The 24730-nt window shown below is 40.3% G+C and overlaps 1 pseudogene; it reads left to right on the top strand.

Annotated features, from left to right (window-relative positions):
* Positions 1-498: 498 nt before the first annotated feature.
* On the top strand, positions 499-24499 carry LOC102267199 (oxysterol-binding protein-related protein 9-like; annotated as a pseudogene).
* The last annotated feature ends 231 nt before the right edge of the window (positions 24500-24730 follow it).

Here is a 24730-nt window from a genome sequence, read left to right as displayed (position 1 = left end):
CTTATAAAGGATTACTGGTTTCAGAGAAAATAAGCTTCTACAGCTGTTTCTTAGTTGTTCCTAACTGAAATTCTCCCAAAGATATTTTTAAGTTATATTTTTAATATATGACTTGGAAAAGGGCTGAATAGCCATTTATTCAATTTTGATGTTCAGTTAATTTGTGATGGAATGAAAGTTTCTAGAAATGAGTAATTGTGAGACAGTTTTCCTTCTGAGAAGCATATTTCTGTGGATGAAGTTTGGATTTAATTAACTAGGACTCTACTGTAGTTTGGCTCTTTGTTGCTGCATATACTTTTTGCCTTTTCCAGTATGGCTTTTCAAATACTAATAATTTGATCTCGAAATTTCATGCAAACACGCCGATAAAAATGCTACCATTCATTTCCTTAAATATACTGAGAATTCTAAAATTAATGGTAGTTTTGCTTGGTCTTTCTTTACTCAGTGCTGCTAACTTTATGACAACATGTGCGCCACTTGGATGAAATGGTCATGACGCTCCACATAGCAGGCTGGACGCTGAGCTCCTGCAAACACATGCTAGACACCAGCTCAGATCCAACATGGAATTTGATCAGGGAGGGACTGAAAGTAAGAAAAATCAAATGGTGAGTTTAAAATAACACAGTTAGTGGTCAGATCAGTGTGAAAAATGTATTTTTAAATGAACATATCACTGAAAGTTGTTGAAGTTTAACATTATAGAGGGGTTGATACATTTTACTTTCTATGGCATTAAAGTCATATACTATAATGTGTTACTTCAGATAGCACATATGGCAGCAAGTGGGGTGCTCTGTGATGGCACATTGGTAGGGAGAGCTCTTATCTGATCAAGAGAGGTCTCCAAGCCAACCTGGTGTGCATACCATGACTCTCTCATGCCATACCCATGTCACATACAATTTGAATGTTTCCTCTGCATACACCCAACACAGGTACCTAGGTACAACTACAAATTGGGCAGAGTTGACACTGAGACAGTCACTCCTATGTCATATTTGGTCAGTACACCCTTTCCACTTAAGTTCTTCTCAACACAAGTACATTGGATAGTGGAACAAAACCATACATTTCTTTTCTTTCATTTTAAAAATGTTTCTTATGTTTATTTTTATTAATTTTTAGAACTTTTTATTTTGTTTTGGAGTATAGCCAGTTGACAATCTTGTGGTAGCTTCAGGTGGACAGGAAATATATCCATTCTCCCCCAAATTCCCAACCCATACAGGCTGCCACATAACATGAAGCAGAATTCCCTGTGCCATAGAGTAGATCCTTGTTGGTTACTCATTTTAAATATAGCAGTGTGTACATGTCGGTCCCAAATTCCCCAACTATCCCTTCCCTCCTTTAATTGAAGTATAATTGATATACAATGTTGTGTTAGTTTCTGCTGTACAACAGCTTGAATCAGCTATGCATGTGTGCCCAGTTGCTCAGTCGTGTCTGACTCTGTGACCCATGGACTGTAGCCTGCCAGGCTCCTCTTTCCATGGGATTCCCCAGGGCAGAATACTGGAGAGGGCTGTCATTTTTTCTCCATGGATCTTCCTGACCCAGGGATTGAACGCAAATCTCCTGCATTGGCAGGTGGATTCTTTACCACTGAGCCACCTGGGAAGCCCTGAATCAGCTAAATATATATACATCCCCTCCCTCTCATAACTGCCTTCTACTCCCCCACTTTTATTTTCTATACTAAAAAAAGTTTCAGTCCTGTATTTAGAAAGTGAAGTGAAAGTTGCTCAGTCATGTCCAACTGTTTGCGACCCCATGGACTATACAGTCCATGGAATTCTCCAGGCCAGAATACTGGAGTGGGTAGCCTTTCCCTTCTCCAGGGGATCTTCCCAACCCAGAGGTTGAATCCAGGTCTCCCACATTGCAGGCAGATTCTTTACCAGCTGAGCCACAAGGGAAGCTGGTATTTAGAAACAAAGGTTGAAAATAATATCTGAAAAAGTCGAAAAAAATTTAAGTCTATTCTGGAATTAGAGAGTGGGGATCAGTGCATACTTCTGTGAATGTACTGAAAGCCACTGACTTGTACACTTTAGAAGAATTAGCTTTATGGTATGTGTATCTCAATAAATCTGTTATTTAAAGAAGTGAAGGAATCCTGCTGGCCCGCCTTCAGCACAATTTAGAGTCAGACAGCTTCTCAGCACCTTCACGGCACTTAACCTGCCTGAAGCCTCTCACCTGCTGGGTCTTCGACTTTCACTCATGCCCTGTGCTTCTTCTGACAGTAATTACTTAACACAACTATCTCTTTAACTCTGTTGAGTAAAATAATTCCTGCGTTCCAAACCCTCTAACGGATCCCTGTCACATTCAGAGTAAAAACAAGCACCATTTTAAAGCCCTCTCACGAGGCCTCACTTTTCCAACCTCTCTCCTTATCCTTCCCGGCTCAATAAGTCTGCTCTGGCCGCACTGACCTTACTGTTCCTTGCTCTCACCAGCCACGCTCCACCTTTGGTACATTGTCACAGGCTGCCTCTCTGCTTGAAACATCATTTTCCTCAACTTCTTATTGACCAACTCCTTTACCTCTGTTTGCTCACAAGTCAATTTCTCAGAGAGGCCCGACCTGAACCCCTTACTTAAAATATCCCCAGTTCCACAAAGCCCTTGGACCTCAGGTGTAAGATCACACTTTCCCTGCTGGCCCCTTTTTCCCTTCTGGCACTGAACACTTTAATAACTCTGGCTTATGTAATTTCCTTGGGGTTTCCCCAGTGACTAAGCAGTAAAGAATCCATCTACAATGCCAGAGCCAAGGGAGACATGGGTTCGATCCCTGGATCAGGAAGATCCCCTGGAGGAGGGCATGGCAACCCATTCCCACTTCCTGTCTGGAGAATCCCATGGACAGAGGAGTCTGGTGGGCTACAGTCCATAGGGTCGAAAAGAGTTGGACATGACTGAAGTGACCTAGCACAGCACAGCATGTAATTTACTTAATCACATTGTTTATCCCTGTATGTTTATTTGGCATGTTTATCTTCATCCACAAGAATATAAATACCTTTAAAACGAAGTTACTTATTTGTTCACAGGTAACCCCTGCCTGACCCTAAAACAGCACTCTCGGTATATCTTAGGAGCTCTATCAATGTTTGTTCTGTGAAATAAGAGCCTAATATCTTGTTATCCAGGAGTTCTTAATCTGGAGGTATCATAGTCATTGGGTGATTCTTGGATCCCTGATTCTATGCAAAACTTTATGTGTAATATTTGTTTGTGCATGTTTTTTCCTGAAAAAAGTGACCATAGTCTTAATCAGATTCTTAGAAGAAGAAAAAAAAAAAAAACCACAATCCACAGATGTTAAGTATTATTACATGTAACCACTATCCATTGTCTTAATTAGATTTTTTGATAGACCTATTTTTTAAAGCAATTTTAGATTTGCAGAAAAACAGAGCAGAAGGTACAGAGATTTCCGTTATACCCCAGCCTGCACACATGTACAGCTTCCCCAACTATTAGATTTTTTAAGTCTAAACGAGGTTTAAATTCTATGGCTTAATTAAACTGTATTACTATGTTAGAGAGTTGGACTGTGAAGAAGGCTGAGTGCCGAAGAATTGATGCTTTTGAAATGTGGTGTTGGAGAAGACTCTTGAGAGTCCCTTGGACTGCAAGGAGATCCAACCAGTCCATTCTGAAGGAGGTCAGCCCTGGGATTTCTTTGGAAGGAATGATGTTAAAGCTGAAATTCCAGTACTTTGGCCACCTCATGCGAAGAGTTGACTCATTGGAAAAGACTCTGATGCTAGGAGGGATTGGGGGCAGGAGGAGAAGGGGACGACAGAGGATGAGATGGCTGGATGGCATTGCTGACTTGATGGACGTGAGTCTCAGTGAACTCCGGGTGTTGGTGATGGACAGGGAGGCCTGGCGTGTTGCGATTCATGGGTTCTGATCTGATCTGATTACTATGTTAGCAGTCAATCCACTTAATCCTTTCTTCTTTATTTCTAAAGTAGTTGATTTAGAACAACATTTCTCAAACATTAATATGCATTAAAGTCACCATGTGTAGAGTCTTCTCTTGTGTTGTTGGAAGAGGGTGTTTGCTATGACCAGTGTGTTCTCTTATTAGCCTTTGCCCTGCTTCATTCTGTACTCCAAGGCCAAATTTACCAGGTATTTCTTGACTTCCTACTTTTGCATTCCAGCCCCCTATAATGAAAAGCACATCTTTTTGGGGTGTTAGTTCTAAAAAATCCTGTAGGTCTTCATAGAACCATTCAACTTCAGCTTCTTCAGCATTATTGGTCAGGGCATAGACTTGAATTATTGTGATATTGAATGGTTTGCCTTGGAAATGAACAGAGATAATCCTGTCGTTTTTGAGATCGCATCCAAGTACTGCATTTCAGACTCTCTTGTTGACTATGATGTCTATTCCATTTCTTCTAGGGGATTCTTACCCACAGTAGTAGATACAATGGTCATCTGAATTAAATTCACCCATTCCAGTCCATTTTAGTTTGCTGATTCCTAAAATGTCGATGTTCACTCTTGACATCTCCTGTTTGATCACTTCCAATTTGCCTCGATTCATGGACCTAACATTCCAGGTTCTTATGCAATGTTGCTCTTTACAGCATTGGACCTTGCTTCTATCACCAGTCACATCCATAACTAGGTGTTGTTTTTGCTTTGGCTCCGTCTCTTCATTCTTTCTGGAGTTATTTCTCCACTGATCTCCAGTAGCATGTTGGGCACCTACTGACCTGGAGAGTTCATCTTTCAGTGTCCTATCGTTTTCCCTTTTCATACTGTTCATGGGGTTCTCAAGGCAAGAATACTGAAATGGTTTGCTATTCCCTTCTCCAGTGGACCACATTCTGTCAATCGTCTTATTGGTTGTGGCAAAAAACAAAAACAAAAGTCCACAGAGCTACTGTCTGAACTTCTCTAAATTCAGCAGGCACCACTCAGATCTGAAAGAAACTCTGCCAGCAACCTGGACACATGGTTAGCTGAGTAAACATTTGATTAGCAGGCATTGAAACTGTCGAATATCCTCTTAACATATACAGGAGAGAAAATTCTCTTCCTTCAAAATTCTATGTCATATTTCTGAATCCTTTCCTCCTATTCAGTCTCACTCTGAAAAAAAAAAAAAAAAAGCTGTTTTTCCCAAGAGAGTCACTTTGGGTACAGAACCTTTATTTTTTCCAATTATTACTCATTATAAATTTGGAATGTGTGTTGGGTCTACAATACCTGTTTCCAACTTCCACAGGCAGACGATGACCAGGCAGCTGTCAAGAGCACCAGCAGAAGGGAGCACACAGTCAAAACATGAGTGAGAGGACCCAGGAGGCACAGCCACCAGCAGGGTCTTCTTTCTGAGTCTAATGGTCCACTGAGTGGCCGTCCAAGAGGGCGGCCATCTCTTGGAAGGTGAAGGTTAAATGTGCAACCTAAGCACGATACACTCACATGCACACACATCAAAATTAAAAAAAAAAAAAAAAACCAGCCACCAACAACCCAAAACCTCAAAACAAAATCCCCATGAGCACCCTCAAAGTTAAAGCTCTTAGTCCAGAGCAGTGGTCTCACAGTGGCCAACAGCACAATGAGGGCGAACTCTGCCGGATGAGAGGAAACTTCTCCCCCATCACTTTTCTCCTCCTGTCCTGTCCTCTTAAAGTATGGTCTGAAATACAAGTTCTACCCCCGAGAAAAAAGAATCAGATTCAGCAAACCATTTTCAAAAGGTTCTCCAAAGCAAAAAAAAAAAAAAAAAAAACACTTGTGGCTGCAGGGCCTGAATCAGATTGATTATATTCTTTGCAGCCAAAGGTGGACAAGCTCCATACAGTCAGCAAAAACAAGACCAGGAGCTGACTGTAGCTCAGATCATGAACTCCTTATGGACAAATTCAGACTTAAATTGAAGAAAGTAGGGAAAACCACTAGACCATTCAAGTATGACCTAAAGCAAATTGCTAACAATTGTACAGTGGAAGTGAGAAATAGATTTAAGGGACTAGATCTGATAGATAGAGTGCCTGATGAACTATGGACAGAGGTTCATTACATTGTATAGGAGACAGGGAGCAAGGCCATCCCCAAGAAAAAGAAGTGCAAAAAAGCAAAATGACTGTCCTAGGAGGCCTTACAAATAGCTGTGAAAAGAAGAGAAGCAGAAAGCAAAGGAGAAAAGGAAAGATATAAACATCTGAATGCAGAGTTCCAAAGAATAGCAAGAAGAGATAAGAAAGCCTTCCTCAGTGATCAGTGCAAATAAATAGAGGAAAACAATAGAATGGGAAAGACTAGAGATCTCTTCAAGAAAATAAGAAATACCAAGGGAACATTTCATGCAAAGATGGGCTCAAAAAGGACAGAAATGGTATGGACCTAACAGAAGCAGAAGATATTAAGAAAAGGTGGCAAGAATACTAGAAGAACTGTACAAAAAAGAGCTTCACGATGCAGATAATCACAGCGGTGTGATCACTCACCTAGAACCAGACACCCTGGAATGTGAAGTCAAGTGGGTCTTGGGAAGCATCACCACAAGCAAAGCTAATGGAGGTGATGGAATTCCATTTGAGCAATTTCAAATCCTATAAGATGATGCTGTGAAAGTGCTGCATTCAGTATGCCAGTAAATTTTGAAAACTCAGCAGTGGCCATGGGACTGGAAAAGGTCGGTTTTCATTCCAATCCCAAAGAAAGGCAATGCCAAAGAATGCTCAAACTACCACACAATTGCACTCATCTCACATGCTAGCAAAGTATGCTCAAAATTCTCCAAGGCAGGCTTCAACAATATGTGAACTGTGAACTACCAGATGTTCAAGCTGGTTTTAGAAAAGGCAGAAGAACCAGAGATCAAATTGGCAACATACACTAGATCATCAAAAAAGCAAGAGAGTTCCAGAAAAACATCTATTTCTGCTTTATTGACTATGGCAAAGCCTTTGACTGTGTGGATCACAATAAACTGTGGAAAATTCTTAAAGAGTGGGAGTACCAGACCATCTGACCTGCCTCCTGGGAAATCTGTATGCAGGTCAGGAAGAAACAGCAATCTGTATGCAGGTCAGTTAGAACTGGATATGGAACAACAGACTGGTTCCAAATAGGAAGACGAGTGCATTGAGGCTATATATTGTCACTGTGCTTATTTAACTTATATGCAGAGTACATCACGAGAAATGCTGGGCTAGAGGAAGCACAAGCTGAAATCAAGATTGCCAGGAGAAATATCAATAACCTCAGATATGCAGATGAAACCACCCTTATGGCAGAAAGTGAAGAGGAACTAAAAAGCCTCTTGATGACAGTGAAAGAGGAGAGTGAAAATGTTGGCTTAAAGCTCAACATTCAGAAAACTAAGATCATGGCATCTGGTCCCATCACTTCATGGCAAATAGATGGAGAAACAGTGGAAACAGTGTCAGACTTTATTTCTTGGGGCTCCAAAATCACTGCAGATGGTGACTGAAGCCATGAAATTAAAAGACGCTTACTCCTTGGAAGGAAAGTTATGACCAATGTAGACAGCATATTAAAAAGAAGAGACATTACTTTGACAACAAAGGTCTTTCTGGTCAAAGCTATGGTTTTACCAGTAGTCATGTATGGATGTAAGAGTTGGGCTATAAAGAAAGCTGAGTACCGAAGAATTGATGCTTTTGAACTGCGGTGTTGGAGAAGACTCTTGAGACTCCTTTGGACTGCAAGGAGATCTGACCAGTCCATCCTAGAGGAGATCAGTCCTGAATGTTCATTGGAAGGACTGATGTTGAAGCTGAATACTTTGGCCATCTCATGCGAAAAGTTGACCCATTGGAAAAGACTCTGATGCTGGGAAAGATTGAAGGCGGGAGGAAAAGGGGACGACAGAGGATGAGATGGTTGGATGGCATCACTGACTCAATGGGAATGAGTTTGAGTGAACTCTGGGAGTTCTTGATGGACAGGGAGTCTGACGTGCTGCAGTCCATGGGGTCGCAAAGAGTCAGATAGGACTGAGTGACTGAACTGAACTGAAAGTCACCGAGAGATCAGAATGAGAAACAGATACTGATCCATATAGTCTGTAGTTCAGGTTACTTCTTTCCTAACATACTCTCACAGAATAAACTCTTCAATCAGTGCGTTCAGAGTCAATATGCCTCCATCATCAGCGGGGATACCACCTGATAGAAATGTGAATTCTTAGTTCTTTCTCTGATGTTCTGAGTCAAAACCGGCATTGTAATAAGATCCTTACAATTTATATGCACATTTAAGTTTGAAAAACATTGATCGAGAGCAGTGCTTCTCAACTTTGGCTGCACCATGGAATTTGTCTGGGAACTTTTAAAAAATGGTGCCCAGACCTCACTTAATGAAATTTGAATTTAGAGGAGAGATGTGGAGGGATCTGAACATTAGTGGCTCTATCTAAGCATCTCAAAAGATTCATTTTCTAGTGACTTCTCAGTAGAATAACCAATGATATCTGATACAAAAAGTTTCAAATTTCAGAGAAAGTATTGGTAACTTTCATAAGATTGGGCATCTGATGACATCAGACTTCTAAATAGCAGCAGGTTAACAAATGATGAAGAAGCAATGCTTTCAAAATAGAAGAAATTATTTCTAACTTAGACTTATATCCCAATCTAAGTGTTAGTGGCTCAGTTCAGTTCAGTTGCTCAGTCGTGTCTGACTCTTTGTGACCCCATGAATGCCAGAGCTACCTGTCCATCACCAACACCCAGAGTTCACTCAAACTCACGTCCATTGAGTTGGTGATACCATCCAGCCATCTCATCCTCTGTCATCCCCTTCCCCCAATCCCTCCCAGCATCAGAGTCTTGTCCAATGAGTCAACTCTTGACATGAGGTGGCCAAAGTATTGGAGTTTCAGCTTTAGCATCAGTCCTTCCAAAGAACACCCAGGACTGATCTTTAGAATGGATTGGTCGGATCTCCTTGCAGTCCAAGGGACTCTCAAGAATCTTCTCCTACACCACAGTTCAAAAGCATCAATTCTTCAGCACTCAGCTTTCTTCACAGTCCAACCCTCACATCCATACATGACTACTGGAAAAACCATAGCCTTGACTAGATGCACCTTTGTTGGCAAAGTAATGTCTCTGCTTTTGAATATGCTATCTAGGTTGGTCATAACTTTCCTTCCAAGGAGAAAGCATCTTTTAATTTCATGGTTGCAATCACCATCTGCAGTGATTTTGGAGCCCAAAAAAATAAAGTCTGACACTGTTTCCCCATCTATTTCCCATGAAGTGATGGGACCAGATACCATGATCTTCGTTTTCTGAATGTTGAGTTTTAAGCCAACATTTTCACTCTCCTCTTTCACTTTCATCAAGAGGCTCTTTTGTTCTTCTTCAGTTTCTGCCATAAGGGTGGTGTCATCTGCATATCTGAGGTTCTTGATATTTCTCCCGGCAATCTTGATTCCAGCTTGTGTTTCTTCCAGTCCAGCGTTTCTCATGATGTACTCTGCATATAAGTTAAATAAGCAGGGTGACAATATACAGCCTTGATGTACTGCTTAGCTCAGTCGTGTCCAACTCTTTGTGACCCCATGGACTGTAGCCTGCCAGGCTCCTCTGTCCATGGAATTCTCCAGGCAAGAATATTGGAATGGGTTGCCATTTCCTCCTCCAGGGAATCTTCCCAACCCAGGGATCAAACCCAGGTTTCCTGCACTGAAGGTGGATTTTTCTTTTTAGCATCTGAGTCACCAGAGAATTCCCATCTGAGTGTAAACAGGATCTATCAAATATGAAAGTAGACTAAAAAATATTCAGAGGTAATGGCCCTTCTCAAAAGCCATAGGAAGAATGTTCACTGAAAGTGTAGTATCAATCAAGACAGAGAAAGACAGAAAGGTAACACAGACAGGATCACGTGTACATGCACATGTGTGGCAGGTGTGAGAACAAACAGACTGTCATGAAGCAGAAGGACCACAGGGCCCAGGAGAGTTGTCTCCAAAACGGGAATGAATGCGTAGCTAACCTGATGTGTTTGGTTATAAGACTTGACTTGAGCTGTTATATTTGTAACTGAATTAAGAGTTAATATATGCATATACCTATTCACACATACAAATATGAAGTAAAAGAAACATATATATATGTGTGTGTATAAAATATATATGCATATATAAAGCTAAATAACCAAAAAAGACAACTGTTTACATCAAAAAGCAATCTAAAAATGCACATTAATTTAGAATTAGTAGCTTGTTTTTTGGGAGGATCCCCTGGAGGAGGGCATGACAACCCAGTCCTGTATTCTTGCCTGGAGAATCTCCCTGGGAAGAGAAGCCAGGAGGACTACAGTCCATGGGGGTCTCAAAGAGTCGGACACGACTGAAATGACTTAGCATACAGCAGCACAGCTTATCTTTTAATAATGTCTGTTGTTGCTTAGTCACTAAATTGTATCTGATTCTTTTGTGACCCTATGGGCTGACAGGCTCTTCTGTTCATGAGATTTCCCAGACAAGTATACTGGAGTGGATTGTCATTTCATACTCCAAGGGGTTTTCCCCACCAAGGATTGAACCTGCATCTCCTGCATTAGCTGGTGGGTTCTTTAACATGGAGCCACCTGGGAGGCTGTATTATTATACCACATAATAATGTCTCAGTTCAGTTCAGTCACTCAGTCACGTCTGACTCTTTGTGACACCATGCACTGTGGCACGCCAGGCTTCCCTGTCCATCACCAACTCTTGGAGCTTACTCAAGCTTATGTCTATCGAGTTGGTGATGCCATCCAACCATCTCATCATCTGTTGTCCCCTTCTCCTCCTGCCTTAAATCTTTCCCAGCATCATGGTCTTTTCAAATGAGTCAGTTCTTCACATCAGGTTGCCAAAGTATTGGAGTTTCAGCTTCAGCATGAAAGTCTTTCCAATGAATATTCAGGACTGATTTCCTCTAGGATGGTTGGATCTTCTTGCAGTCCAAGGGACTCTCAAGAGTCTTCTCCAACACCACAGTTCAAAAGCACCAATTCTTCAGCGTTCAGCTTTCTTTATAGTCCAACTCTCACATCCATACATGACTGCTGGAAAAACCATAGCTAATGTCTACATGGTATAATAAATCAAACACTGAATATTGATTTACTCACTGAAATAATGTGCATTATTATAACTGAAGATAAGAGGGGAATATAGAGGTGATTCAAGAGGATAATAGTATACACAAACCAATGGATATGGCTCAATCCTAAACTCAACAGATACAGTGCATGTGTGTGTGTGCATGCTCACTCCTGTCTGACTCTTTTCCAGCCCATGGACTGTAACCCACAAGGCTCCTCTGTTCATGGGATTTTTCCAGGAAAAAAATACTGGAGGGTGTTTCCATTTCCTTCTCCAGGGGATATTCCTGATCCAGGGATTGAATCCATGTCTCCCACATCGCAGGAGGATTCTTTACCACAGGGCCACAGGGAAACAGCACTGTTGTGCTCTGTCCATGGGGACTCTCTAGGCAGGAGAACTGGAGTGGGTTGCCAAAAGCTCCTCCAGGGAATCTTCCCAACCCGGGGATCAAACCCAGGTCTCCTGCATTGTGGGTGGATTCTTTACCATCTGAGCCACCAGGGAAGCCCACAGATACAATAGTAGCAGGTTATCTGGTAATCTGCAGGTAAAGAACAGATAAGGCTTGTAAAGGAGTGGAGAGTTTGCCTCTCGGAACAGGAATCAGGAAAACTGGTTTAGGTGATATACTGTGGATACCAGGCTTATATATAGTTTCAAAAGTTCAACACACAATTCAGAGGTGAGGCCAGTGACAAGTCAGTGAGGTGGAGTGAATGCCTGCCCTGAGAGGAATGCTGTGTGTTGTGGGATTCTGAGAAGAGCAAGAGTCATTTTGGATGGGGGGATTTGGAGGAGCCAGTGTTGAGAACAGAGGTCCCATACTGAGCCCCTGTGAAGTGCATCTTTGTGTTGGTGGCTCTGGCCATTGTTCTCAGTGCCTGCTGCTACTTAAAGTGTGGTTTTCTTAGACTTAGGGTTAACCCTGAGGCTTTACTCAAAATATCCCAACTTCATTTTTTTAAGGGTTGCATAACAAGACATTTTTTTCATCATGCTTTTTACTCAGATGGATTGTAGCTGGGTTTCTCCATAGCCTTGAATTATTTCTATGCTTTTCTTTATAGCCTGAGAATTATTTCCCCCTGAAAATACCAGAAAGAATGTGGGTTGGTGTTCAAAAATTAATGAGCACTGGTCCTGGCTCTATCTTTTGCTAATATTATGACCTCAGGCACAAGCCATTACCCATTCTGAGCCTGTGTCTCCATGTGTTAAATGAAACAGTAATGACCAATTGTTTGTTTTATAGGGTTATTATGAGTATCTAATGAAGTGTGGATGGAAAAGACTGGGATAACTATAAATTTTTATAGATCTCAGGGAATTTTGTTATTATAGTTATTGTTTAAACATTGTTCATCTATTTTATCATCGTTCTATCATTTTGTCTTTAAATTTGGTTGCCCAGATTAGTCTGCTGGGGAGAGAGCTGCTAGGTGATTCATATGGAAATAGGAAGCTAGAACTAAGAGTCCATAATAATTTCACATGGATATACTTGATATGAATAAACAGAAATATTGATGATCAAGATCAAAGTTGAGAAAGGAGATGGATCATTTATCCCAGTAAATTTAAATATCTTACAATTTAGGTTGGACATCATTTTGTTTAAAAAATAAAAGGAAAAGAATGTAGGTGTGGTTCCTGGTAAGAAATATAACTTTACATTTGGATACATTTTAACAAAGTTCTGAGAAATAATTTTTGGAATAATGATACAGAATACTCGTATGCCTAGACATAATGTTCCAGAATATGAAAAGATGTAATCTGGTGGGTACAGTGAAGATTGTTTAGGGAGGTAATTTTATATTTAGGTTTTCCTAATCTTTGTACGCATTTCAAATGAAATGGAAAAATCTTGTTTATTGTCATGAATAGAAATAAAGCTTTAAAAAAATGTAACAGAGAAGAGTTCAGTTATCTATAACCTAATAGAAAAATATCAGGGAAAAATAAAGTCAAATTGTAGCATATGTTTAAATTTTCAATTTAAAAATATATATCACTTACAAATTACTAATTTCTGACTCCCATCAGATAGGAAAAAAAAAAATAACAGAAAAATCATACTGTGAAGCTTTGAAGTCCAAAGAAGCAAACAGTAACTTGCAGCAGCCAAAGATAGTGACCTATTTTTCAACGGTAATTTTTTTATAACAATCATAAAAATGGCATTTCTATCACAGCAAACTTTAGACAAACTATTTTTAAGGAATAATTTAGTTCTGAGATGCAAGAGAAACAGTTCTCTGTGGCATATATACTTCACCCAGAAGGGTTTGTGGATAATATCACCCTATTTTTAAACTGAAAGCTAAATTGTGCTATTTTGATATCACCTCACCTGATGCAAAGAGCAGACTCATTGGTAAAGACCCTGATGCTGGGAAAGATTGAAGTCAGGAGGAGAAGGGGGTGACAGTGGATGAGATGGTTGGATGGCATCATTGACTCAATGGACATGAGTCTGAGCAAACTCCGGAAGATAGTGAAGGACAGAGAAGCCTGGCAGGCTGCAGTCCATGGAGTCACAAAGAGTCAGACTTGACTTAACTGCTGAACACAGAGGAATAGAGAAGTCACTGAGTCAGCCTCCACCAGCAGGTGATGGAGAGCAGCTCAGCGTACTCTGTACTCCTGGGACAGAATCTGTAGGAGGAAAATTCTGAAGGATCCTCTGAATTTCTGGTCTTCATGAAGCTTTTCAGGAAAAAAGAACACAGCACAGCTGTGCTCTAGTGCACTCACTCCAGAAGACCAAACAGAGCCATGCTTTGTGGACCTGAAATAGCAGTGAAACTTGGTGTATTTGTTTCCTAATTATTACATATTTAGTGACTTGATATGAACTTATTATCTCATTACTCTGGAGGTCAGAGTAAATAGGTATTTCCAGACTAAAATCAAGGTAAAAAGAGCTGAACTGCTTCTGGAGGCTGTAGAATGGAATCTATTTCTTTGCCTTTCCCATCCTTTGAAGGCCACTTGCATCCTTGGTCCATGGCCCCTTTCTCTTATCACTTAAACTTCTACTTCCATCATTACATCTTCTCTGACCCTGATTCTTCTTCCTCTTCCTTTCACTTATGAGGATCCTTGTAATTACATCAGGTTTGCCAGGATAATCCAGAATGATCTTCCCATCACAAGTGCGTGTGTATGCTAAGTCACTTCAGTTGTGTCTGACTCTTTCTGACCCCATGGACTGAGGCCACCAGGCTCCTCTGTCCATGGGATTCTCCAGACAAGAATACTGAAGTAGGCTGCCATGCCCTCCTCCAGAGGATCTTCCGTCCTGTCTCAAGACCCTTAACTTAATTATAGCTGAAAATTCCCTTTCGCCAAGTAAAGTAACACAAGCACATATTTCAGGGAATAAGACCTGGACATCTTTGGGGAGGCATTGTTTTGTTGACCACATTTAGGGAGTCAGAAGTGAGGCGGGAATTCACAACTAGGTTTTCGTATGCTAAACCAGGTCACAACTGAGCCAAGAAGGTTTTATGAAGCTTACAGGTATGTTAGTGATTCTTGAGATGCATTGAGAAACTGGTTTGCCCAATAAAAAAGTTGGGAGACTATCCTAACTATTAGAGGACTCAAACTAACATACTGAGAGCTAATGTTAGTGGAAAATAGGTAGATATCTTAGCATTCATTAGCATCCTAACAGCACCTGTAAGTAAAAGAAAAACAGACTAAAAATGGCCTAAGTGATGATATAATTTTCATACACAATCCGTTCAGTGGAATGGGCATCAGGTGTTTTTTTTTTTCAACTTGGTTATTTTTCCATTTTCCAGCAGTGCTATCATTTTAGTCAGTTTTGTCTAGAGCTGGTCCCTCTTGCTGTCACAATAAACCTCCAGTGGCAATCAGGGATGAATGGCATACAATGGCTAACTTAGGTTAGGAGGCTATTCCTGGACCAAAAATAGTTACCAGAGAAATAATGGGAGGGTTGGTTTAAACTAATTAGAGGTTTCCCCTGGGGCTGGGATGGAGCCATGTTCCTCTGAAACATATGAGCAAAATTGTGATTCTGTAAAAAAAAAAAAAAAAAAAAGTAAAGGAATCAGCAGTCTCTACCATTAAAAACTAAACTGTCCCCATGGTTCTCAGTTGCATGAGAAAGGTACAGAATTTATTTAAATCCAGCTGCTGCCATTGTAGGTCAATCAAAACCTAGTCTAAAGATTTGACTGTATGTTGCACCTTAGAATAGGTGGAGTTTATAAACCACATCTTTTATATTAAGTGTATTTACCTCAAAGTTTCCATATTTCTACTGGAATGACCAGCTGCATTTCATGTGAAAGTTTTCATTTGGTAGCACTGCAAACAGCAGTTCAAAGTCTATTCTCTCCTACCCAAGTGAGTGCAGCTGGCCAATCTCTGTGTTATTTCATACTTCATTTCAAGTTGCTAAGTGATTTCACAGTGCCAGTGTACTTGGAGAAGCAAGCTATAACCAAATGAAAAATAAATATATTAACCACTACCAAGATCAAAGTCTTATTTTGTTCCTTTCTAGTATTGAAATCAAGACTCCTTCAGGAATCTTGTCTTCCAGAAATTAAGGTCACCTGATGTCTTAATCATAGGAAAATGCAACAATAAAATAAATTTATCAGCAAGGAAAAAATAAAACTAGCTTGAAGTCTGAACTACTTGACTTCTTTAAATACTTCTGAAAAATCAGATTAAGTAAACCTATCAGTCCTTTTCACTGCCTTTTTTATATTGTGAATTTGTTTTCTACAGCTTACTCTGGAAGTAGAGTGCTTTAATTTTCCATTGCTTCTGTAAAAGAAAGTAATCACAAATTCACTGGCTTACAATAACATAGAATTATTATCTTAATATTTTGGAGCTCAGAAGTCTGAGAGGGGTCGTACTCGGCCAAAATAAGTTTATCTTAAAACTACCCAAAATGTCTAAAAAATACATAATAATGCTAGTGCCTATCTTCAGCTTTCCGGTTTTGGTCTTTCAATTTTTGTTTTTTAACTACAGGTTACAGTGTATTTTGTCTACATTGGAATTTGAAGTCTAGATGAATATAACAATGTGTGTGTGCTCAGCCACTCAGCCACGTCTGACTCTTTGTGACTCCATGAACTGTAGCCTGCTAGCCTCCTCTGTCCATGGAATTTTTCCAAGCAGGAGTACTGGAATGGGTCACCATTTCCTACTCCAAGGATCTTCCTGGACCAGGGATTGAACCCATGTCTCCTGCATTGGCGGGCAGATTCTTTACCACTAGAGCCACCTGGGAAGCCTGATCTTACTACATTTTTATTCCTAACTCAGTGAAAATATAAAATCTTACAACTTTTAAAAAAATTTGTATTTGTAGATTTCACAATGAATTTTCTTATGTATGGAAGGGTTCTTTTAATACAAAAAGGGTTGTTTAATACAAAAGTTTATGATAGCTGTACAGTTAACAATAATGAAATCCTTGATATCTAAAGTGATATTCTTAATTAAGAAGACATAGATATAAATACATTGTAAGTTTTACTGTGGTTCCTGATGCAGATCTGGTACATAATGTATACAAAGTAAGTAAATGAATTTCTCACCTAGCTTTATGTGTTATTTTTGTGCATACAAAAGAATTTTGGGATTAAACCGGGTATTTTTATGTGACTGGAAAAGGTGAGGATATAGACGTGTCTTTTATTTTTCAGATAGGAACTTTCCAGAGCAGATGAAGCATACTTGCTGGAAGCATTGACTTGTTAGAAAAATCTCCCAACAGTTTTCCCAAAGATATAAAAACTTCAGCTCTTGCCAACAATGAATGCAGTCAAATTTTCATTCAGTATTGACACAGTTGGGAAAATGTGTGCTCAATCATGTCTTTGCGAGCCCATGGACTGTAGCCCACCAGGTTCCTCTGTTTATGGGATTCTCCAGGCAAGAATACTGGAGTGGATTGCCATTTCTTCCTCCAGGGGATCTTCCCGACCCAGGGACTGAACCCTGCATTGCAGGCGGATTCTTTACAACTGAGCCACTGGGGAAGCCCTAATGTTGGCTAAGGGCTTTTAAATTAGAGACAGTCCTTGAGTTATTCCCAGTTGTTTATTTACAGCTGCCTAAAAACAAGCAAAAGAATGACAACAATGGATGTGCCACTGTGTGCCAACTTGATTAAGTCACTTGACAATAAATAACTTGGCAAGACCAGTCTAATGGCAGAAAACATATTCAATCTGTGCTTTGAGCGTTTACAACTGTGGGGACATAGAGATTCCATAACGACAGAGTAACATGTCAAATCAACCCCAGTGCTGACAAAAATAACATCCTTTAGACAAAAGGTAAAAAGCAAATATTTGAAAGTACTAGAGAGTGATGAAGGGAGGGCAGAGATCAGAGGGGTCACAAATCAAGAAAGAAGGGAAAGCCAGGGGGTGAGATTCACATTTAAATGGTTTTCTCACCTGAGGGTTCTTCCTAGCTCACTCCCTAGTAAGTGGAATAGAACTCAGACACAAAGCAGCCATCTCCATGGGCTGTCAAGATAGCATAGTATAGTAAGAAAGTACTGGGAGAAACCCCAGGAATGTCTGCTGTTTCTTTTTCCAGATTTGATTAGCTTCCTCACATGGGCTGATCTATTCTGAGACCCCCCCAGAACCTGCCTCAGATTCTTAAGCTTCCTGTCTATGCAGTTTTCTCCTCTCCAGGGTTTTGCCCTATGAAGTGTAGTCACCTCTGTCTCCCGCAGTCCAGATCCATCCTGTGATCTTGAAACTCTAGCAGACAGAAACTGTGCCAACAGGAGGGCTCATCCCATTTGTTTCCCTTCTCTCAGCAATCATGGATCTTCACTGCTAGCTATTTAATTTCCAGGGCCTTATTTTGTCTATTTCCTGCTTCTAGGACACCAATTACATGTGTGATACATCATTTCTCATTGTTCTACAGCTTTTAGATGTCCTTTTCTTCTTTGTTCATGGCCTTGCCTGTGTCTAAGTGGGAATGTGTGTGTTTTAACTTTCCCTCTTCATGTCAGTCGTGCTCCTAATTGTATCTGTGGAATTTCTTGTTCAAGAGAGATGCCCCTGCCTCTTTTTCAGCTGCAAGAGATCACCAATGAGAGGTATGGGGATTTTTTGTCTTTTCTTTCTTCTAACATTGCCTTGGTAGCAATGAGTTAGCAGATTTCTTCTAACCTGCTTCTTGCACGATGGCCGTACTCCAGCCCAGCCATAGGGGAGCCAGCCCTACCTCTCCTTCCTCTAGGGGAAGCTTGTGCCTCACTGAAATCCATGCTGCCTTGCTACTCTGTGACCTCAGCTTTCTGCAGGCTTCCAGAAAGTTGTAACTATCATTTATCTGATTTTTTTTTAATTGTTAGTTGGGGACAGACAGCCTTTCTAGCTTTTATATGTTGGACAAAGTAGAATTCTTTCATTAGATGTATTCCTAGATACGTGATTATTTTTTGATGCTGCTTAAAGGGTATTATTTGAATATTTTATTTGGTATTTTTGCTGGTGTGCAGGAATACAAGTGATACAAGTGCAGGAATGCAAGTGATTTTTATGTATTGATATTAGCTGCTGTTGTTGGCTCAGTTGCTCAGTCATGTCCGACTCTTTGTGACCCGGTGGACTATAGCCCGCCAGGCTCCTCTGTCCATGGGATTTCCCAGGTAAGAATCCTGGAGTGGGTTGCCATCTTCTACTCCACATGATCTTCTGGACCCCAGGATCAAACCTGAGTCTCCTGCTGCTCCACAGCATTGCAGGCAGACTCTAGTTGATATTAGATATATTGCTAAATTCATGTATTAATTTTAATAGATTATTCTTTTGATTTTCTAACTACTCAGTTACTAGTCTTCAAATTATTGCTTCCTTTCTAATAACCATACTGTTCATGGGATTATCAGGGAAAGAACATTGGAGTGTTTTACCATGTTTTGTCAGAACTCTCCACCATGACCCGACCTTCTTGGGTGGCCCAACACAGCATGGCTCATTGTTTCATTGAGTTAGACAAGGTTGTGGTCCAAGTGGTCAGATTGCTTAGTTTTCTGTGATTGTGGTTTTCATTCTGTCTGCCCTCTGATGGAGAAGGATAAGAAGCTTATGGAAGCTTCCTGATGTGAAAGACTGACTGAGGGGGAAACTGGGTTTTGTTCTGATGGGCGGTAAATCTTTAATCCAATTTTTTGTGATGAGACGGGCTGTGTTCCCTCCTGTTGTTTGACCTGAGGCCAAACTATGGTGGAGGCAATGAAGATAATGGGGACCTCCTTCAAAAGGCCCCATGCAGGCACTGCTGCACTCAGTGCCCCAACCCTGCAGCAGGCCACCACCAACCCACACCTCTGCCAGAGTCTCCTGGACACTCACGGGCAAGTCTGGCTCAGTCTCTTGTGGGATCACTGCTCCTTTCTCCTGGTTCCTAGGGCACACAAGGTTTGCCAACAAAGGTCCATCTAGTCAAAGCTATGGTTTCTCTAGTAGTTATGTATGGATGTGAGAGTTGGACTATAAAGAAAGCTGAGTGTCAAAGAATTGATGCTTTTGAACTGTGGTGTTGAAGAAGACTCTTGAGATTCCCCTGGACTGCAAAGAGATTCAACCAGTCCATCCTAAAGGAGATCAGTCCTGAGTGTTCATTGGAAGGACTAATGTTGAAGCTGAAACTCCAATACCTTGGCCACCTGATGCAAAGAACTAACTCATTTGAAAAGACCCTGATGCTGGGAAAGATTGAAGGCATGAGGAGAAGGGGAAGACAGGATGAGATGGTTGGATGGCATCACTGACTCAATGGACGTGAGTTTGAGCAATCTCTGGGAGTTGGTGATGGACAGGGAAGTCTGGCACGTTCCAGTCCATGGAGTCACAAAGAGTTGGACACAATTGAGTGACTGAACTGAACTGAACTTCCAATAACCATAAATCTTATTTCATTTTATAACATTATACTACCACAAGGGGGGCATCCCAGGTGGCCCTAGGGGTAAAAAACCCACCTGCCAACACAGGAGAGATAAGAGACACAGGTTTGATCCCTGAGTTAGGAAGATCTTCTAGAGAAGGAAATGGCAACCCAGTCCAGTATTCTTACCTGGAGAATCCCAAGGACAGAGGAGCCTGGTGGACTACAGTCCATAGGGTCACAAAGAATTGGACATGACTGAAGCAACTTAGCATGCACACACGTGCTACAGCAAGGACGTTTAAAATGATGTTAGATACAAGTGGTGATAAGGTAACATTTTCAGTCTCATAGGAAATCTTTAAATACTTCATCATTAAATATGATATTTGCTATAGAATTTCCTAGATATTCTTTATTAGATTAGAAAGCAATCTTTTATTCCTAGTGTGTTAAGAGCTTTTCTGGGAAATATAAATGAATTTCTATACCTTTTCAGATGATTGCAAGGCTTTTCTTTTTATTGAGTTAATGTGAAAAATAACATTAGATTTTAAGGTGTTAAGATGGCTTTGCATTTTGTGAATAATCACTTTGTCATGATGTATTGATATTCTTTTTATGCATTGCTAGATGCAATTTACTCAGATCTTATGGCATGATTTTTAATTTAAGAATCAAATTTTTTTTATATATAAAGTTTTATTCCTATGTTTATTTATTTTAGGACTCTACTTCTGTTATGTTTCTCTGGGAATTTAAGCATTTTATCAAAGTTTTTTAACATATTGACATATAGTTGTCAATATTATGCTCAACTGTTTTAAATCACATATGTACGTATGTAGGTTAATATATCTTCTTTTATATTTCCAACACTAATAATTAAGCTATCACTTTCTCTCCATCCAAGCACTCTCTCCTCTCCCTTTTTTTCTATCTCCTTTCTTCTCTCTACTTCTTTTTAGATTAGCCTTTCCAGAGACTTATGAAATTTATTAGTATTTTTAAAATTTAATATTATGGATTTGTTAATTTTATTCATTGTGCATTTGTTTTCTTTACCAGTTTCTGCTCTTATCTTTATTTTTTTCCTACTGTTTACATTCTTTGGGTTAATTTGCTCTTTTTTTTTTTTTCCCCATAAGTTCTTGAGATGTCTACTTAGATCATTATTGTTTTTTTTTTTTTAGCCTTCTTCTCTCTTATTTTATACCTGAGGCACCTTCCTCAGCATTGTTTAGTTGCATCCTACATCTTTCTCATAATTATTTATGCTAAACATTTTCTAAATTCCATTTAGTTAATCACTCAGTTGTGTCTGACTCTTTTTTAGCCCATGCACTGAAGCCCACCAGGTTCCTCTGTCCATGGGATTCTCCAGGCAAGAATACTGGAGTGGGTTGTCATTTCCTTCTCCAGCAGATCTTCCTGACCCAGGAATCGAAACTTGGTCTTCTGCATTTCAGGCAGATTCTTTACTGTCTGAGCCACCAGGGAAGCCTCGCATTTAATTGCTTCTTCCAATCCAAAGATGTCTAGATGTGTATTTCTTAGGGTTCAAATTTTGATGTTTTAAGATATCTTTTTAAAATTGATTTCTTAATTTTTCTGTGGCATGAAAATGTGCATGCATGTTAAATCATTTCAGTCATGTTCAACTCTTTGCGACCCCATGTACTGTAGCCTGCCAGGTTCCTTTGTCCATGGGATTAACCAGGCATGAATACTGGAGAGGGTTGTCATTTCCTTCTCCAGGGGATCTTCCCAACGCTAAGATCTCTTACGTCTCCTGCAATGGCAAGCATGTTATTTACCACTAGCTCCACCTGGGAAGCCCCAAATTTGGAATTACTATAACATTCTATTGAGATTTATTTTATCAAGCATTATTGTATGATGTTGGTAAATATCACTTGTGCACTTTGAAAATAATCTGTATTTCACACTATACAATTTCAATTGGTTTACATTTATGAATGGAGATGTTCAAATTTTAAATACCATTTCTTGATTTTCTTTTTCTACTTGAACTCCCAGTTACAGAGAGAGGTATGGTAAAATCTCCCAGTATAACACAAATTGGTCTATTGCTCCTTTTAGTTCTGTCAAACTTTATATATTTGCAGATTTGTAAATTTTAACATATGGTGAGGCTTTTTCTTTTTTTTTTTTTTTTGAGGCTTTTTCATAGTGTGCATAATAATTAAAATGAGTAATATCAGTAGTGAGAGTTAATTATTGTCTTCAGCAATATGGAACTATTGGTAACCTGTACAAAATTAATTTTGCTGGAGTGATGAAAACTAAAGGCTAATTGCAATCAAGAGACGATGAAAGGAGACTTGATGAGACCAACTGCATCGCAGTGGTGATTCGGCTGAGGGCGGCAAAAAGGGGTGCTTGGAAGTGGTCCTCTGCTTCCTCCCCTGGAGGTACAGAGAGCAGGGGTCTTGGCGAATGGCTTTCTTGCTGGTCACTTGTGGAGTGAGTAGACCCAGAGGGTCTGGGAGAGGGGCCGGCTCCCATCCCTGAGTTCCCAGGGATCCTGCTGCTTGCCTAGGCTGTGGGCTCGAGTGTGAGATTCTCTCCCTGCCTCCATCCCACCACCACCTGGGAGTTTGGATTCAGGATTTGTTCCTAGTCTCTAAGACTTTGACAACAAGCTTACAGAAGCTGATGCTTATCTACAAATCTTGTTAGTTGAAGCTTTTTGATGACAAACTTCAAAACTGCAGAGATGATGAACAGAGAAAGAAAATTGAAACCCTCAAAGAGACAACAAATAGCTTGGTAGAATCAATTAAACACTACATTATATCACTGCAGATCGCTAAAAGCACTATTAATCCTGTGGATGCAATATATCAACCTGGTCCCTTGGAACCTGTGGTCAACACAGTGCCTTCCCAGACTGTCTTACCTCCAGAACCTACTCTGAGTTGTGTGATTCAGAGCAGCGTCTGTCTTCTCTACCAGTTGGACCTGTATTAACAATCTTGGGACATCATCAGACTCCAACACCAAATAGTACAGGCAGTGGCCACTCACCACCTAGTAGCAGTCTGACTTCTCCAAGCCATGTCAACCTGTCTCCAAACACAGTCCCAGAGTTCTCTTACTCTAGCAGTGAAGATGAATTCTATGATGCAGATGAATTCCTTCAGAGTGGCTCATCCCCAAAGCGCTTAATAAATCTGCCTGCATCTGCCTCAGTCTTGACACACAGTGGCTCAGGAAATAGTCTAAAGTTCCTAGATACCACAAATCACTTAATTCTTCCATGTCCAATGGAACAAGCGATCCTGACCTTTTTGATTCACATGATTATAGAAATGACCAAGGGGAGGCAGGGTCGATGGAAAAGCACAAGAGTGTTGTCATGCATCTGTTGTCACAAGTTAGACTTGAAATGGATCTTATGAAGGTAGTTCTTTCAACATTTATTCTTGAAAGAAGATCTCTTTTAGAAATGTACGCAGACTTTTGCACATCCTGATCTACTTGTGAGTATTAGTGACCAGAAGGATGGCAGAGACTGAATGGTTCAGGTTGTGAAATGGTATTTCTCAGCCTTTCACACAGGAAGGAGAGGATCAGTTGCCAAAAAGCCATACAACCCCATTTTGGGTGAAATCTTTCAGTGTCACTGAACATTATCAAATGATACTGAAGAGAATGTTGGGCTAGTTTCAGAAGGACCAGTTCCCTGGGTTTCCAAGAATAGTGTAACATTCGTGGCTGAGCAGATTTCTCATTATCCACCCATTTCAGCCTTTTATGCTGAGTGTTTTAATAAAAAGATACAATCCAATGCTCATATCTGGACCAAATCAAAATTCCTCAGGATGTCAATTGGGGTGCACAACATAGGGCAGGGCTGTGTCTCGTGTCTAGAGCATGATGAATGTTACATTCTCACATTCCCCAATGTTTACAGTGCCCTGGGTGGAACTAGGTGGAGAATGCAATATTAGTTGTTCCAAATCTGCCTATAGTGCAAACATCATCTTCCACACTAAACCTTTCTATGGGGGCAAGAAGCACAAAATTACCACTGAGATTTTTTTCCCAAATGACAAGAAGTCTTCCTGCTCAATTGAAGGGGAATGGAATGGTGTAATGTATGCAAAATACTCAACAGGGGAAAATGCAGTTTTTATAGATACCAAGAAGTCGCGTATAATCAAGAGGAAAGTGAGGAAGCTGGAAGATCAGAAAGAGTATGAATCCCACTGCCTTTGGAAGGATGTCATTCTCAACTTAAAAATCAGAGACATTGATGCAGCATCTGAAGCCAAGCATAGACTTGAAGAAAGACAAAGAGCAGAAGCCTGAGAAAGGAAGGAAAAGGAAATTCAATGGGAGACAAGGTTGTTTCATGAAGATGGAGAATTCTGGGTTTTTGATGAACTATTACTGAAATGTCTCGGTGCTGCCAAGCATTAGGTTGGGAAACCCAAAGTTTGCTCCTGGTTCCAGGGCAGGAGGCATAATTAAGCAACAATCCTCCTCTGGGAGAACCTATTCACTCTCTTCTTATTGCAGTGGTTCCTGTCTCAGGGATACTGGACTTTCTGAGGCAGATGAACAATTAAAGTGAGCAAAGCTTCCCTTTTTCCTGTCTGTGGCAGTTACAATGTTGATTTTGGTCTTGAGAAAAACTTCAGGTTTTGAAAA

Source organism: Bos mutus, chromosome 2 (assembly GCF_027580195.1).
Source record: "Bos mutus isolate GX-2022 chromosome 2, NWIPB_WYAK_1.1, whole genome shotgun sequence".
NCBI classification, from domain to species: Eukaryota; Metazoa; Chordata; class Mammalia; order Artiodactyla; family Bovidae; genus Bos; species Bos mutus.
This window is presented reverse-complemented; position numbering and strand designations above follow the sequence as displayed.